The 18,160-nt window shown below is 36.9% G+C and overlaps 1 long non-coding RNA gene across 1 annotated transcript in view; it reads left to right on the forward strand.

Moving 5' to 3' along the window:
- The window catches only part of LOC122812810, a 539,228-nt gene that overhangs the window by 493,963 nt on the left and 27,105 nt on the right, over positions 1-18,160 (forward strand). The window contains exon 2 of the long non-coding RNA XR_006366576.1: positions 15,454-15,623. This is a non-coding gene — a long non-coding RNA (uncharacterized LOC122812810). The remainder of the gene's footprint in view (positions 1-15,453; positions 15,624-18,160) is intronic.

Raw genomic sequence — 18,160 nt, forward strand, 5'->3', positions numbered from 1 at the left:
GGTCACATTTTCAAAGAAATCCACTAGATTTAACAGGCAGGATCTACCCTTCATGAAGCCAAACTGGGTAGGATCCAGGATATGCAGTTCACCTATGTCGTTATTTATGAGGTCCACAATGATATGTTACATGGCCTTACAGATGAGACTGGTCATGCTTATGGGTCTGTAATTACCTGGGTCTGTTGCTAGGCCACCTTTGTAGATGGAATAACTGTTGTTCTCCATTCTGCAGTAACAAAGCCTGTAGTTAGCCTATGATTGAAAAGGGTACTTAGTGGTGATGACAGTTCATGTTTTAGCCTGTTTAGAAGACAGCCTGCAATGTTCTCTGGTCCCATAGAGGGTGTTTTTTGCCTTTATGCCTTTCAGTATACAGTCTCTCTGCCATTAATATATCACAACCAGCAACAAGATATACTACTGTTTCCAATTTTATTTTACACAACCTACATTTTTTCTGTTTCTTCCACATGATCAATGGACTTTGTAAACCAATGTGTATGCAGTCCATTATCTAGGGGCACAAATATTAACCTTTTTGGAATAAATTTACCTCTCCTTAACCACTCCTGCATTAGATCCTAATCGACATGAGGTTGTTCCAAGGGTTTTCTATATTTGCAACTATATTTATGTATTTTTCACATCTCTTGCCTTTTCATATGGTCCTTCACCTTATATTCTTTCTTTTGTTTTTTTGGCATATTCATTTGCTGCCTGATTTTAATCTACTTCTTGTTTTATTTCCATTCACACTTGACAATGATATGCTTCTGTTAAATTAAGCAGGGAAGTCATCTTAGACTTATTCTCATCTTTCACTACATTTGGGTCTTGTGAGGTCAGCAGATATGTATGCAGTCCTATGACTGCAAATCTATACATGTAATCAATTTCGAGGCGGCTCATACCTCCTTCAGAATGCAGAATATATAGTCTTGGTATACTCTAATGTTTATAAATCATGTGATAAGCATGAAGCATCCTTGTTTTCCTGTCCAACCAATCCAACACCTTTTGGGGCCAGTTAGTCACTCCAAAACGGTAAGTTAGGACAGGAAGAGCAAATCAGTTTATAGCTTGTACTATGTTCCTAGATGTCAATACTATTTTCAGTATTAATTTTAGTCGTCTAAAATATTCCTTACTAAATTTTATTTGCATTTGTTCATGTTTTGTTGTTGATCCTTCATCAGTTCCCAGATATTTATACACTCCCTCTTGCTCAAGTTTTTTATATCACATTCTTATCCCAGGCTAATGTTTTCTTGGTGCTGCAGCTTTCTTGCTTTAAAGGTTTTTGCACATTTATTAAGACAATTGACATTCTTATATCATCTGAAAATGTTTTGACCACTTGCAGTTGTGGTTTCAGTTCCTCATCTGATGATCTATACAGTTTTAAAACATTCACAGAAACATGATGAGACGTTTTTACACTTTGTTGTTTTCTGGGAGCCAAATTGTAGTCATGACCTATTCTATTAAGTAGACAGCTTAATAGGTTAAGGGCAAGACAAAAGAGCATTAGTGAAAAAGAGTCACCCTGTGATATGCTTCTTTGAATTTTCATCTCTGGAATAATAATTTGTCCTTTATCATGGCTAACTGTAAAATGGTTTGCTACTGTTTCAAGGTCACTATAATGTAATCGATAAGTGTAGGGTATATCTTATACATTTTTAAGTACTCTTTTAGCCATGAATATAGGGTACTGTCAAATGCTTTTTTGTAGTTTATCCACACCATACTTAGATTCTTCCCCTTTTTACAGTTCTTCATTATGACTTTATTTAGCAAAAAATGATGCTTTGCTCTATATGATTTTCTTTTCTTACCCTTTTGTAATATTGCCATGATTGAGTTTTATTCTAAATGACTATAAATTCTGTCAGCATCAATTCTAGTGTATAGTTTATACATCATTAGAAGGCAAAATTATTGGTCTATAGTTTTTAGGATAGCTTGCAGGTTCACTCTTAAGTAGGAGCATTGTTTTTCCTGTTGTTAACCAGGTTGATGTTTGTCTTGGGTGTACATATAAATAATTCTTACTCATGGCTAAATCTTCATGCAAAAATATTAATACTTTTAGCCAGAAGTTAGGTACTGCATTTGGGCCTGGAGTTTTCCATTTAGGAGCTTTTCTTAACTTTGTTTCAGTCTCTCTGGCCTTTACTTTACTCATTTCATAACCTGGACATTTGAACTTCTTATTCTTTCTTTTACTTCTTCTATCCATTCAGAGTCTTTGTTATGTTCCACAAGATCTTCATAGATATTTTTCTAAAATGTTTCTATATCTTCTTTTTTTTGGTGGTGTTTAAATTCCTTTTGCCTTGTTTCCCAATTGTCTAGAAAACATTTTGGATCATCAATAAGTTGCTTATTTTGTCCTTTTCCTTTATATTTATCTGCATATCTTCTAAGATTTTCTGCCTGTACTGATATTTTTAATTTATTATTTGTGATAGTGCATGATAAATCCTGATCTGTTCTGATATTGTACATTACTTTTATCACATCTAGCTTTCTAAGCATTTTGTTGATCTGTTCCCTCTTCTATACTTTAATAACAGTGATGTTTCTTATCGTAATTGCTTAATAGCTTTCTCTATTTGATACTTTCATGATGTCATTTGATTTCGCCCCTTCCTTCCCCTTACTGACCTGTGTTTTTATGTTAAGTCTTTATCTGTTATTAATTTAGCTGCAGAGTCACAATTGTACTAGAAGTGATGACGTAGGTCACATCAGGCATGTGCTCAGTAAAAGAAAACCATGCAGTTTTTACAGAAGATATAACTTTTAACAAGGTGTACATTTCTTGTTGGTATTTTAAAAAATGCAACCACTCTCTGGCACTCATAAAATATATTCACACACTGACACTCATCGACTTCTTCTCAAACTGCCCCACTGATTTCTCTCTCTCTCACACACACACACACACACACACACACACACACACACACACACACACACACACACACACACACAAACACACTATAACACTCATGATAAATATTCACACACTGACACTCATGTACTCACTCCCACACTATCCCAGTACTCATACCCCACACACACACTGTGAAACACGTTCATTCACATGCATATAGTCATATTCACTCACAATATAATACCTACATGCTATATGTACAAGGCATACCTCTCAGCTTTGTTTGTTTTGCAGAACATCCCTGATTTTGCCTCATATTGTTGCTCCATACCTTCACAAAATGTTTATTTCTCTTTCTACTTTTTGCAAAATATGTTATTCTATTAACCGTTTTAATTGAATTACACTAATATTGTCCAAGAGTTTCAACCTTTGTCCTCCTGCTATTTTTGGCTTTGACCAGAGTTTAAGTTGAGCAGAATGGTGTGGGGTTAAATAGCTTAAGTTTTCCATACACAGATTCTCACCATTGGAAGGCATAAGTGTACTATTCACACTTGCACCTATCTATACCAGCCATATACAGGATGTGCACAAATTGGTCATAGATGAATATGATATTTTATAAGTCCTCTAACAGTGTGCCAGGTTGGTTATTTAAATAGGCCCCATCCCACAGACTTCTGCATTTGCAATGTGGCAATCAGAATCTCACTTTTTAAAACACAGTATGGTGGTTCTAAACACCAAGGGGGGTCTATGAATCAGTATGTTTTTGTGATATACGCAAAACAGTTTTGCATTTCTCTTACATACTTTGCAAGTAGCTATGAACATCAGCCAATGATTGCAGTGTGAATTAGGTGCTAATTTTATTTTTTTTTAAATAAGCAGAACTGGGGTGGATATTTTAAATATGTTTTCTTTAGACTATATTTCAACAGATGGCTGGGACTAAATTAAAAACTTTGTAAAAAATCATTGTTGCAATAGAGAAGGAAGAACATATTTTGCTATTTGTTCAAAGTAATGTACCATACAATTATTTTGAAATTATGTTCTTCTAAGGTTGTCACCTTTTGCTGGGGTCAAAATTGGATGGAGGCCACACTTCCTAGGACCACCCTAGCCTAAGCCATTCACCCCTTTCCCCACTCATCATTCAATTCTCATCAGCATCCATTTTGTGATACAAATTGTCATGTCTGGGGAAGCTAGATGGCTTATTTTTCGTAGCCACTGATCTGATTGCATCGTGTTGGTGATGCTTTTCTTTTTTAAAAAAGCTTTTCAAACTCTGAGTTTTAAGTGCCAGTATTTTATTTGTTTTGTTATACAAAATATAAGAATTTATACCCCATTTTCTGGTCTACCAAAAATGTATTCTGATTCCATGGTAATTTACAAATAATCCAGGTAGGTGGCAAGGCAATGTTCTTCTGGAATAAGAATAACATATGATGAATGCTATTAATATGTTTTCAAAAACTCTTACTTATTTATGTATTTAAATGTGTTAATCAGAGTAGAACACTGGTCTCTTTGGACTGTTTACAGGTTCAGCTCGAGAGCTCAAAAATCAAAAATGCAATATGGTATAGAACAGAATAAAAAACGTGGTATCACAACATACAGCATGACAGGGAAGTTAGCTATGCATATGTACATCTTTAGTCCTGGGTGTTTGTTTAAAGTGGGTGAGTGTATCCAAATGCAGGTGTGCATGTATGACTAAGAGATAGAATTTGCAGGTTATTGCAATTAGGTAAATGCTAACTGAGTTGATGGTAAAGTGATTTTATGCATTATTTTAAATGCCACACACACAGACACACACACACACACACACACACACACACACACACACACACACACGCATGCGTGCACACCCACACTCGAGGGTCATTTATTGGTGTGTCTTACTTTTGTTGAATAATTTAATACAGTTCAGTTCTAATGCTTAATACATTTTACTTTTAAACCTTTGACATTTTGTTTAGTCGTGCTGTAGTGAACAACCACAGAAGTAGAATTTTGTGGGATAGCTCCAGAGGAACTGTTGGCATATCCTGAAATGCATCTATAGATTGTAGTAGTAAGACTGGAAGAGATGATAGTATGAAAATAATAAGAAATTTATGTTCATAAAGTTGGAGCATAAAATGCCTCTCTTCAGTGCCTAGCATGGAAAAGGCAATCAGTTGGAGAATACTTGATTGTACAAGAGTATTAGAAGTCGTTTAAATTTTGAAACAGCTTGCATTTGCAGAACAAAATTAGGATTCCTACACATGCTTGAAGTGAAATTACTCAAGTGAATGGCATAATTAATGTCAAATGTTGCTTCCCCACAGGAAGTCATTGCCAGTATGGCTTTTAAGTGTTCTACAGCAATGATTTTGGGGAGGTTTTTTTTTAATCCTTTCAGTTCATCAGTTTTGAGAAAGTCAATGTTTCATGGTAGAGACAAACGATTAGACTATTTAAAAAATGGCAACAACTTAGTTTAGAGATCAGTATGAAATATGCTCAATTGGCTGTAAATTGTACTGAAATATATATATGTATATATATATATATATATATATATATATATATATATATATATATATATATATATATATATCTACTTTATAAAAAAATGTTCGAACAAGCAATGTACTTTAATAAGTACAGAGTTAGTTTCAATAAAATTTGAATAAAGATGAAAATCCAAATAATTAATAAAAAAATAAAACATTTAAACACGGTCACTTTTGAAGCCACCATCTCACCCAACCCCCCCTCTAGCTAGGATCAGACATAAAAACTTCTCCAAAACTGATTACAGCCTCCTGAGGGATGGTATAAACAGCTTCACAGCCCCCTCCCCCTCTGTAGGAACTGGCACCAATATCCAAAACTACACCAAAGCACTATATTAGCATTTATATAGATGCATGGAATCAGGAATACCTGACAGGACTAAATCATCTTCCGCAAGGAAGAGTAAACCTGTCTGCTGGACATCTGCAATAAATAAACTCTATAACAAAAGGAAAAAAATTGCTGTCCAAGACAAAGAAGGGGTAGGTGCTCAACTGTAATTAATGTCTCCATAGCCTGAACAAGCAAATAAGAGCATTAGTGAAATCCTCCAAAGCAAACTTTGAGTCCAAATTAGCCACATCTACTAGAGACAATCATAAAACCTTCTTCACATATGTCCGCAGCCTCAAAGGAAGAACCCAAAATTAGATCTGTTCAGAACTGGCGGCCAAGGACACCACATATACAAATGCCGTAAATATAGCAAACTTGCTGGCTGACAGATTCAACAAAAACTTTACCCGTATGTCCCCCATCAGTAAATCAGGACATCCCCAGTATCTGCCCCCTTCTGCTTATATCTAGGGAACAGGTCATCACTGCTCTCTCAACGGCAAAAAATACAGCCTCCATGGGACCCGATAACATCCCAGGCTGCGTTCAATGTGAACTCAGGTAGGAACTTTCAGCACCATTAGGCACACTATTCAACCAAAGCCTGAGTACTGGCTTCATCCCAGCTGAGTGGAGGACAGCCACTGTCATCCCTTTGCACAAAGGTGGAGAATCCACCAATCCAGGAAATTATAGACCCATCAGCATAACTAGCTTGATCAGTAAGGCCATGAAATGGATTATCATGGACATCATTAACAAGGACATTGGCAACCTCCAAACACTTGATCCCACTCAGTTTGCTTTCGTCAAGTGGAGGTCATGTCTGCTAAATTTGGTCGACTTCTTTGAGACAGTCACCAAAGCCATGGATGAGGGAAAGACTATGCACACCACCTACCTTGACCTGGCCAAAGCCATTGACACTATTCCCCACTCCGACATAATAGATAAACTCTCTCAAATATACATCAATCCATATGTTACCAGATGGGTAACAAACTGGCTCACTGATAGAACCCATGTAGTCAAAATAAGGGAAGCCACCTCAAGCAGTAGACCCATAACAAGCAGTCTACCCCAGGGTTTGGTCTTGCTGCCTCTGTTATTTGGGATATAATTTTCTGAGATGCAGGCCAAAACCAGTGGGCTATGGCTGACCAAGTTTGCAGATGACTGCAAGCTGGGTGCTGTCATCAATTCCCCTAGTGATGTGGATATCGTCCAAGAGGGTCTCACTCAGACAAATGACTGGTGCCAGAAACATGGCTTCAAGCTGAATACCAAAAAATGCATCATTATCCCCTTTGGGAGAGTGATATCCCCGCAAATTATCACATTAATAACAACGTCCTAAGCACTCAATCAGTCATGAGGGATTTGGGTACGCAGGTTGATAGCTACATGACTTTTGACCACCATGTTGCTTCCATGGTATGGAAAGCCTACTACATGGCCCACCTAATACGTAAGGGTATCTCATCCAGGAACAAGGAGGTCATAACATCCCTGTGTTCTTCATTTATAAGATCCATTATTGAGTACAACACACCTTTTTGCATGTAACTTGCAAAGGACATGCAGCAGCTGGAGAGACCACAGAGGCTCCTCACCAGGAGAATCCAGGCCCTCAAACATCTACCATATGCAGATAGGATAAAAGCCCTATCCCTCTACTCAGTTTCATACAAACTCCTCAGAGGTGACCTCTGTCTGGCATACAAAGCAATCATGGACCCCACTTTGATGGGACTGCTGCATATCTGCAAGTCAAGCTCCACTCAAGTAACCCGCATGCATGGCCTCAACCTTGCCTGTCACATCAACAGGACTTGTTGAAGGGACAGATTTGTGTCCCAGAGACTCTCTCATCTATGGAATAAACTCCTACTCCACATCAAGCAGAGTACCTCTTTACCCCTTTTTAAGTGCAACCTGGATATCTGGATGGGAAGCAGAAAATATACCCTGGGATTCCACCCATGTCCATGCTGGACAGGGGCATTGGGTGCTAATTTTGTCTAAACATGGGCTAAACTCTTAGTTAGGCTTATAAGGGCCTCAGGACCAATAGCCTAGTGACCTCCTATGATCTTATGATCCTGTGTAACTTGTGACACCTGTGCACTGGCCCAGTAATCAATGAGCCACATTCTTCACCACTAGCACCAGTGACAGGTGTGCACATTGGGAGGATAACAAGTACACACACAGTAAAGTACAATTTCCCTTAAGACCACACAGAGATCACAGTCAGTCTGGGGCTGGTTTTTCCCTTTTTCTCCAGATCACCAATAAGACTTCCCACTGGCACAGCTATAGGGTCCAGAGCTCAGCCTAGTGGTCAAGCTAAAACCTCCAGCACCCTCTCTGTCCAACCAGAGCTTTGTGTCCCTGCCCAAGTAGCTGACACACACACACACTTTAAGATTTGATTTAGATACATACATAGACACAGACACTCCTGTAGAAGGCTGGTACAGATTCTCCAGCTGTGCCCCCTTTCTGCCTAGACTATAAGGTAGTACTGACTGCCACCATCCACTAATATCAGCTACTATAAGGCCCCCTTCCCAAAGGTGACCAGTTTCACTGTGTAATGCTACTGTTATCCAAATAGTAAGTGTGTCTGAGCAGCAAAACTATAGGAGTGGCTTGGATATTATCACCGAATACATGCAATGTACTCTAAGAGCTTAAATTATCTCTACACAAAAGAGCCACAGTTGAAAAGGTTAAAATATTTAATAATAAATAATAAAAACACAAGACTCCTCAATTCAACACACTGCTAATCAAGAGTTCAGAGATCACAGGAAACATTAAAACAATACTATAGGATAGTTTGACATAAATATAGAAAACAGCTAGACTAATCTGGCTAAACTCCCATCTAACTCTAATAGAAACTATGTCCTAAATAACTTTACTTACAAAGCAGAGTGCTGGTGAGTTGATGTCAGCTTCAAACAAAATCCAAAACGCTCAGTCTTTCTCTCTGAGAAGGTCTTAAAATGATAACACCAAGTACTGCTGAGTCATTTCACATTACATCATTTTTATCACTTCTCCTTTAGTTCCCAGGCTAACAGAAGCTCAAACTTTACATTTCTCTGTAAGCTGCACCTGGCCAGGAAGCCATAGCAAAAAAGATACTTTTACATGTAAAATCTAGCAGTTATCTCTGTCTTAAAACAATAGAAAGAATTTGCTTGTCTAGACATTATGTCTCCGAGCTTGAGATCAAACACAGTTGTAATTCTTTACTTAACAGCTTTCTTCCAGCAGGGTGCACTGTTGTTACATGTTTGAAGTTCAGCATATAACACAGTTTTGTTACATTTAGTTTTCTTACAGTTGTAAAAACAAGCCTGTGGATTATATTAATATTTACAATAACATTGAATTATCTACAAAATTCTATCTAGCTAGGCTGGCGGCCTTCACATACTGATAAGGAAAAAGGCCTCACACTTCAGGATTAAATAATAGTACATATGAAACAATTTTTAGTTGCCTAAATTTTGTAGTGTGTATTGCAAGGGAGATGCACACTTACAGAGATAAATTAAGGGGAGCTGGAAGGGTCATACAGCAAGAATAGTTATGGCAAAACTAAGCAATGGGTGAATTGAAGATTTAGGTGATGTTCTGTTAAGTGAATATATACTGATCCTTTTAGACTGCTCCTTTTGTGATGATAAAATTAAAGTACTGGACTGAGGCTTTAAATTTGTCCTGAAAAAAAATCAGTTCTTATAGAAGAAACAGTATTAGGTTTTGTTATCTACATTAGAAATAGGAATTTAAAATTAAACTGCATGAATTAAGTAAAATACATTACAGGCTCATTACCTAGAGAAGAATGCAGTGCAATAACACCTAAACTGCAATGCTGAAATAATTTGGCACAGAAAAGAACTTCCTGTACTATGGTTGGCAAGTTATCTCATTTTCAATGTATCTGTAACATTTTTTAATCAGGACAAAAGGACAAAATTAGTTTTAAAATAAAAAAATCTAATCCAAGCCATTGGTATGGTAATTATTTGGCTTGTACTAGCCAAATAATTACCCCACAATTGTCCACTTAAAACCACCTCAAAGTATGCAATGCAACCCAATTAAAATCAATGGGAAATGTAACTCAGAAATAAGAGTTCATGTTATTCATTACCATGACTTACTGGCACAGGTATCCACCCCATATCTTATGATTACATACTCTAATACTCTTAATTAACAAATTCATTTTTTCCTAGCACTCTGTAGTCATTTAACTAGAGACCACTGGGAGGAACAGATACTCCAATCTTCTGGGATGGTATAGTTTTGCAAGTATTTTTTTTTAATTTATTTGCTGTCAGAGAACCAGATATATTTATTTTATGGTAATAAGAGTGAAGTGGTGGTGGTGATGGAAATGTATAACTCTGGCCAATATGTTTTTTCTTTTGCAATCACACATTTCTGATGATTGACAAAAGTGACTGTGCACTTGCGGATCAGTTTGTGGATGAAAACAAAGGGCATTTACATAGTGTCAGTGAAGTGAACATTGATCATGGCTTATAAACAATATATATGCATTTATATTTTAACTGATCAAAGAAATTATTCTCCCCTTAAAATGCTACACTTTCAAAACAACACATGTGCCTTAGAGACTGTGATGAAAAGCTCCTAGTTAAACTTTCATTTAGCTTTTCAGTTCTCCTTGATTGACTGCTTAAATCATTAAAAATTACTTAAAGACCACCTGAAAGTATGCAATGTAACTGTTTTGATACACATAGCTACCTACCACATTAGTTCCACTTTCACTGTGCCTCAGTCTTAACATTTCCCCTTTCATGCAAGATGTAGAGGATAAAAGCAGTGTATTGAATGAATTTTGTAAGGATGCATATACATCGATGACCACTTCCTATCCTATTTTTCATCTCCTGCATGGTCTGCTATCTCCTACCTCATGACTACTCCTTTGTTTACTTTTAGACTAATACAACTGGCAGCTATAGCTGCTGTTTTGTTTAGCTTGGTTTAATCAAGTTACTTGCAATTGCTATATGTTGGCACTGTTTTGCTCTTTACACCTTTATACACATTTAATTTTTAATGCTCACTATATTTTTAATTATTGCTATTTCTTTTCTATTTACCAAATTCTGTAACATGTTATCACATTACTCCCCATTTCATATAATGATTGCCTATATGGCCAGGGTTGTACATGTAAAGGGCCCAGAAACAATGAGCTTACCTAGTTAACAAATTGAAAGTAAAATAAAATATGATGTCTGAGCTGAGCAAGCTAAAATACATTATTGTGGTTACTAAAAGTGTATGTGTGAGCGAAGGGCAGTTACATGATCACTGATATGACTTTTTGAGGGAGTTTTATATAAAAAAATATTTATTTTTATGATTTCTTCTAGGTTAAAGGTGGTGAACTCTCTAAGAAGAGGGAAATCTCACTGGGACAGTACATGCATGAAAGGAGCTGATGACAAAGGTTATGGCTGTTTTTTTTTTTTTTTTTTTTGCTACAGCAACCCTCAGAAGAATGGATCCAATATTGCTCCATTCATTTTTCCCATAGGAATAAGAGCCACACACTCCTAGGTTGGGCAACTGCCCTATGGCCCATTCATTCCCAGCTTGGGATAAACTTTTATCTGTCTTCTCTTGACCATGGAGGAGGGTGGTTGGCATTAGTCAGTGTGCCCCACCAGTAGCCTAATTCCATCCTCATAATAACTGAGATGTTGCTGAGTACAGCTGCCTCAGAGAAGGACTTTTATGTTCCCATACAGGTACATAACTCCTGGCCTCTCTGCAGCTCAGCATTCTTAGCCAATAGATACCATATGCAATTCCTTGATACTCCAATAGAAATCAGTGGTGCAGCAGCCATACTGTTTCCCTTCTCTCACTGTGGGTGAGCTAGCAATGTCTACTCAGTTCCAACCTCCCTGATGTGGTCTTTCAATTACTCGGCCCCACTAATCAAAACTGAGTCATCTGGGGTGTAGTCAGGGTTTTATTCATCTATATCCAAGGCTACAACAATGCTGCAGTATTTTTAGAAACATAATGAAGCTACAACTCATATTTTGGCTTTAAAGTTTTACTTTAGTGTTATAATTTCACAGCTTCCCTAATTTAGATGCCTTTACATTTTATTTTATTGATTATTTTATTTTCATATGTTGACTGAGATAAAATACTGATGCACATGGACCATGTTAAGATTTAAGATTTATTTTGGAAGGAAGTGCATTTAAACCAAAAAGTAGTGATATTGCAAGTAAAGGCATGTTGTAAAACATGCTTTCAGATTTGGGTAGAAGGCATTATATGAAATATTTACTTTGTCTTACAAAAGAAAGAGAAACACATTCAAACATGGTAGAAAATAATATATTTTTTCTGTGTTCATGGCTATTCCAGTAGCATGGTGGGATAAAGCCTTGACTATACCCCAGCCAACCTGTGTTCAATTTGATGCTCGGATAGCTGATGAAGTGACAAGGAGTAATGAAAGTTACCATCCCTGGGAGGAGGGTGGTTCTGTGGGTGTCTTTGGTGATGTTCCCTCACGGAGGCTGGGTATGTCACTACCTAGGAACATGCCCAAAAGGAGTGAGTAAGATGGGGATACTACTCAACTGCCATGGGAGTGAAGTGAAACATTGCATGCCCACTCTTGGACTATAACACAAGAACCATGAAGGAGTGGGCAACAAGGTAGATCAGAAAGGAAACACCCTAGTGGATATTTATGGCCAGACCTCCCCCTCCCAGAGTGCCCTAAGGTCCCATGCTGGACCCTACCTTAATGGATGAGTCTGTGGTTAAGAAGTAGCTGGTAGTCTCAGTGATGGACATGGGGCAATAGGTAGTCCATAGGATGAAGCAAGAAGGGAGAAAAGAGCCCCCTTCCCTCAAACAATGCAAGCTATGTCCAATATTGGCATAGTTTAACTGTCTATGGGATATGCAATTATGATAAAGGAGAATATTTAAGACAATGACATTAAATGATGAAATAAAAGGGATAAAGTCAGTCTGGGAAGATGGAGAGTTTGAATAATATGGCAATCACATCAGTTGATGGGATTTAAAGTTGTGAAGGAATTAGCTCAAAATGATCAGAACAACCAATGTGTGTATCAAATTTTGAAAAGTTTATATGTAGGCAATGTATATTCCTTAGCAGAGATATTTTTTCCTCTGGAGTCATTCAATATGATTAGATATGGAATTTAAAACCTAGTTGTTGCAGTTAATGACAAAATATTTACACTGGGCTTCTTTAAACAGGAATTTATTTCAGGAGGAGTCTGAATTTGGTGTCTGTTGAAAATGATTAGTAATTGATGGCACAATTCTGGTATTGTGGGACCCATAACTTAGAAACAATCATGTTGGTGCCCCAGTTTATTATGAGGTGTTAATAACATGGGCGAGGAGGGTAAATAGGATTTGAGATTAAAGACTGAGGTTTTACTTAGTTAAGCTGCTTGTGAAAATGAGTAAGGAGCCTAAGTTATGCTTGTAGATAAGAGAAGCTATAAGTAGAGTGACTCTTTGTTTTACTGACAGCATTTTTGCTTTAGCTCAGGTAGACCAATGATGTTATCTGTGGGGGATTACTGCAGTAATAATGAGGAACCCATATTCTAATTGGGCTGGTAGTATCCCACTTTTGGTAGCCAGACAAACGTCTGTAGAGAAGTGGGAGATTTTCTTTGATCAAGAAACAGGTATTGTTAATGTTTTCTTAATAATGTTTATGTGGTAATGAATGTTAATGATCTTATAAAGCCAGATGACTAAGCATCTGAAGTATGAAACTGTTCATATTGGTTCATTGTAATTACTGTAAATGGGCCACATGTTTTGAGACTGTGTTAATTTTTGACGGTTCGCAAAATCATAAACTTAATCTTTTTAACATTTAGGATACATTTATGTTCTACTAACTCACTGAATAACTGGCCACATTTAAATTCTAATCATTTTTGTGAGCTGTAGTGTGAAGGGTTTATTCTATAAATTACTATATCATCTGCTTATAAAATAATCAAAATATGTGGAAGGTCAACAGGCAATTTATTGATAAATATGGAGAAAAGTAGAGAAGAAACATTTGATCCTTGGGGACTCTTTTTGCAGAGGTAGATATAGTAGTGGATCTAAACTATACTTTGTTTATTGTCCAAGAAGTTATTAAACCATAGTAAAGATTGCACAGATTCCTGTCCTAAATAGTGCATAGAACAGTAATGAATAATTTATTGCATGAAAGGTGTTTGCAAGATCTCTGAAGACTTGTCCAATAAGTAGGTCTTTGTCAATCATTTGGAAGATATCAAACATTATGGCATTTAGTGCTATCACGGTATTTCTACCAGACCAGACACAATGCTAATGTAGTGATAGAATTTGAGAAGTTTGGATATAATCAGATAGTGGGAAAAAATTAGATTTTTAAACCTTTTGCCCAATGTTGATATAATTGAGATTAGTCTGATGTCATTTACCTCAGTACTTTTGGGGAGTGTAGGTAAACGTCCGATAGTAGCAACCTTACATTCAGCACCGTTGATGCATTTGGTGAGACACAGTGGAGAGATTTTGGGGTGGGAGCATAGCTTTCAATTGTGCAGATTTTTGCAGAATGCCCAGACTTTTGCCTCATATTTTTGGTCTGTTCCTCATAAAATTTGTATATTTTTTTTTTTGGGGGGGGGGGTCACTGCAGATTGAAGTCACTAAATAATGATCCACATTTGAGTTTCAGACTTTATATCCTTCAACATGTATGCTAACACAAATCTTCTTGTTGTAGCAACATTCTAAGCTTATAGGAGCAATATTTAAAATCAGTACCTATGCCTGGGTCTTTGTCCCCCATTTTTAAGTTTTGTCCAGATTTTTGTGCTAACAGGTTGAGATGTATGGGTGGGAGAAGAATGTTGTCCTTGCATAGTAAAATGGACCATTGTAGTATGCCACCTGATAATGCGGGAGTACTTAGTGGATTTTCCTCTATTTGTTTTACAACATCCTTTGTTTCAATTGCTTTGAAATGGAATGAGAGTATACAGTAGATAATAAAAGTTATTTGTGGATACTTATTGTTCTAAGACTGTGCAGAACAATAAACAGAACTTTGTAATATGTTGTATTTGTATCAATTTCATTCAAATCATATATGTTTTATGTATGTTGAGCTTTTGCCCTTTAAGTAGTATGTAATATCAGTTTGTTGTGTTTTGATATTTTTATAAAACACTCATTTGATAAACAATGAACTGTTACTAAGTGATGGGTTTATATTGTGCTTATCAGTTTAGTGCTATATTACGATAACTTGTTGTATACACCTCTCTGTATACACTGTATTATTGTGGTCTTCTCTCAGAGTACCACCTGTTAACCTACTTTCAGCTTACATTCATAAATGTTTTTACTATCTCTATTCTTATACCTTCCCCATATTTTCTTGCTCTGACTTACTGCTTCCTTTCTCTATCTTTTTTTACAATGAGTATTAACTTTATTGCCTCAGTATAAATAACAGTTGAGTAGAGGTTTTCTCTTTTGTTTCCTTTCAGAGCCTGCAGTTAATTCATCTGACCCCAATACTGGAGAAGCTCTGCCACAATGGACAACTCCCAAACATTTTCACTGTGAATTTTGTCTTTGTACAATGTAGGGAAATTTAACTTGCATACCCTTGCTGTGTATTAACTTCATATAGTCAAATATGTGCCTGTCCATACCGGTAAGTAGTTTTTATCACCCTCCAACAGAGTTGTCCTTGTACTGTAATGAACACTTATTATGTTGACTACTGTCTTTTCTCTTGGCTCATACTTGGTTGACAGGTTTCTGCATTCAGGAAATAAAAAAAAAAACTTTTACTTTATAACTCTCTGCAACTTGCTTTGTATTGTCCAGAAACTGATTATTTTCTGTTATGAGTTGATTTGAGGGAGGAAGCCTGGTATGCTCAGCCTTGCTGTGCTCAGCTTCACTTTATTTTCTGTTATGAGTTGATTTGAGGGAGGAAGCCTGGTATGCTCAGCCTCGCTATGCTCAGCTTCACTTTATTTTCTGTTATGAGTTGATTTGAGGGAGGAAGCCTGGTATGCTCAGCCTCACTATGCTCAGCTTCACTTTATTTTCTGTTATGAGTTGATTTGAGGGAGGAAGCCTGGTATGCTCAGCCTCGCTATGCTCAGCTTCACTTTATTTTCTGTTATGAGTTGATTTGAGGGAGGAAGCCTGGTATGCTCAGCCTCGCTATGCTCAGCTTCACTTTATTTTCTGTTATGAGTTGATTTGAGGGAGGAAGCATGGTATGCTCAGCCTCGCTGTGCTCAGCTTCACTTTATTTTCTGTTATGAGTTGATTTGAGGGAGGAAGCCTGGTATGCTCAGCCTCGCTATGCTCAGCTTCACTTTATTTTCTGTTATGAGTTGATTTGAGGGAGGAAGCCTGGTATGCTCAGCCTCGCTATGCTCAGCTTCACTTTATTTTCTGTTATGAGTTGATTTGAGGGAGGAAGCCTGGTATGCTCAGCCTCGCTATGCTCAGCTTCACTTTATTTTCTGTTATGAGTTGATTTGAGGGAGGAAGCCTGGTATGCTCAGCCTTGCTATGCTCAGCTTCACTTTGCTCCCTGCCTTACTAGTAATGCAAACACTCCTGTTTCTTTCTGCCTAATTCCCAACTTTCATTTAATCTTTCAGCACCATTCCCAGCTATGAATCTATAATCTCAACATCTCTCCATTTCTGTCCCACCACCTATTCATACTTCCTCCCTACATTCTCCACACATCACACCAAACCTATTTAATGATGCCCCATATCCCTTACTGCAAATATAGACTGAATAACTAAATTTCAACTTAAACCAAAGCAAAAGTAAGTGGAAAAATACTCTCCAAAAAGCAAGTATCAGTAATCTCCCAGAATATTAAAATAATCTTTCTAGGAGGAGGCATTCACCCTAATCCTGGCCCCTATCCTATCACAATGAGCATCAAGATAATTCTCTTCCACACACTACTCTAACCCTACAATGATCAACCTGCAACCCCGGTGATCTAACTTTTGCTGCGTTAAATGTTAGAAGCATAAGAACTGCTTGCCTGGAATACTCAAGATAAGCCTGATACTCTTGCTGCAACTGAGACTTGTCTTAAACCCAGCATAAGCCAACTGTGAAATTATACCTTCCAGCTATAATATCATCCGTAATGGGTACTGCTTTAATATTTCCCAACAGCTAGTGCATTTCTCCTTACAACAAACCAATACCAACATTCACTTCAGCAGAGCTTCTTATTACTTTCCTGAAATTAAACAATTATAAACAAATATGTATTATTGTTCTTTACATCCTTCCTAGTAACAATACAGCTATAGTGGAAGATATTCTACATTGGATATCCATAACAACTTCACAAGAAAAAGTACAGGTAGGGGATATTAATGTCAGTTGGTTGGACATAAACTCTAATTCTGAAGTAACAAACCAAACGAAAAACAGGATATCCAACAGCAGCAGTCAAAGTACTTTTAACGTAAAAGAAGTTTAATGTAAAAAACTCTACACGTTTTCGTCACGTTAAGTAGAGTAACTTCTTCAGAAATCAGACCAACGGCTACACAGTAACCACTTTTTAAAAACTGATACATACGGTCATGTGACAATAGCAACCAATCGTTCAATTTTAAAACTGTGTGTGATTCAGAAATTAATTAACTAGAAATTAATTAACTAGAAGTGCAAGCTTAAATATTTAAGGATTTAAATGTTAAAACAAGACAAATACATAGCAATATTTTGGTCACAAACTTACTATACAGACAACTCCTATAGTAAACATAACAAAGTTTGCCTGTAAGACTAAATATAATCATGCGTAATCAGCCTTTATGTACTTTGTTGCCTGTTCCATTTATATTTGTGGACTTTACGCATGATTATATCTAGTCTTACAGGACAAGATAAGATAGACTGGGGAGAATGTGAGACTGGACATCTCATTTTTTTAAGTTTACCTTGAAGGTACCAAGGGTGTTATTCTGTTTGACATGTAGTGGGATTTTTTTTTCAGAGGTGGGGAATACCCTGGGACATGAATCTGTCACTCTAATTTGTCTCATTTATCTGTTGCCTAAGGTTTAATTCTTTCAGACAGGTATTTAAGGTACTATTTATTCTATGACGGGATAAGACATCAAGTAGGGTTGGATCTTTCATGGCTTGAAAGGCTAGATACAAATGTAAATTAAGTAGTCTGTAAGA

Source organism: Protopterus annectens, chromosome 10.part0 (assembly GCF_019279795.1).
Source record: "Protopterus annectens isolate FY-2018-M chromosome 10.part0, PAN1.0, whole genome shotgun sequence".
NCBI lineage: Eukaryota > Metazoa > Chordata > Ceratodontiformes > Protopteridae > Protopterus > Protopterus annectens.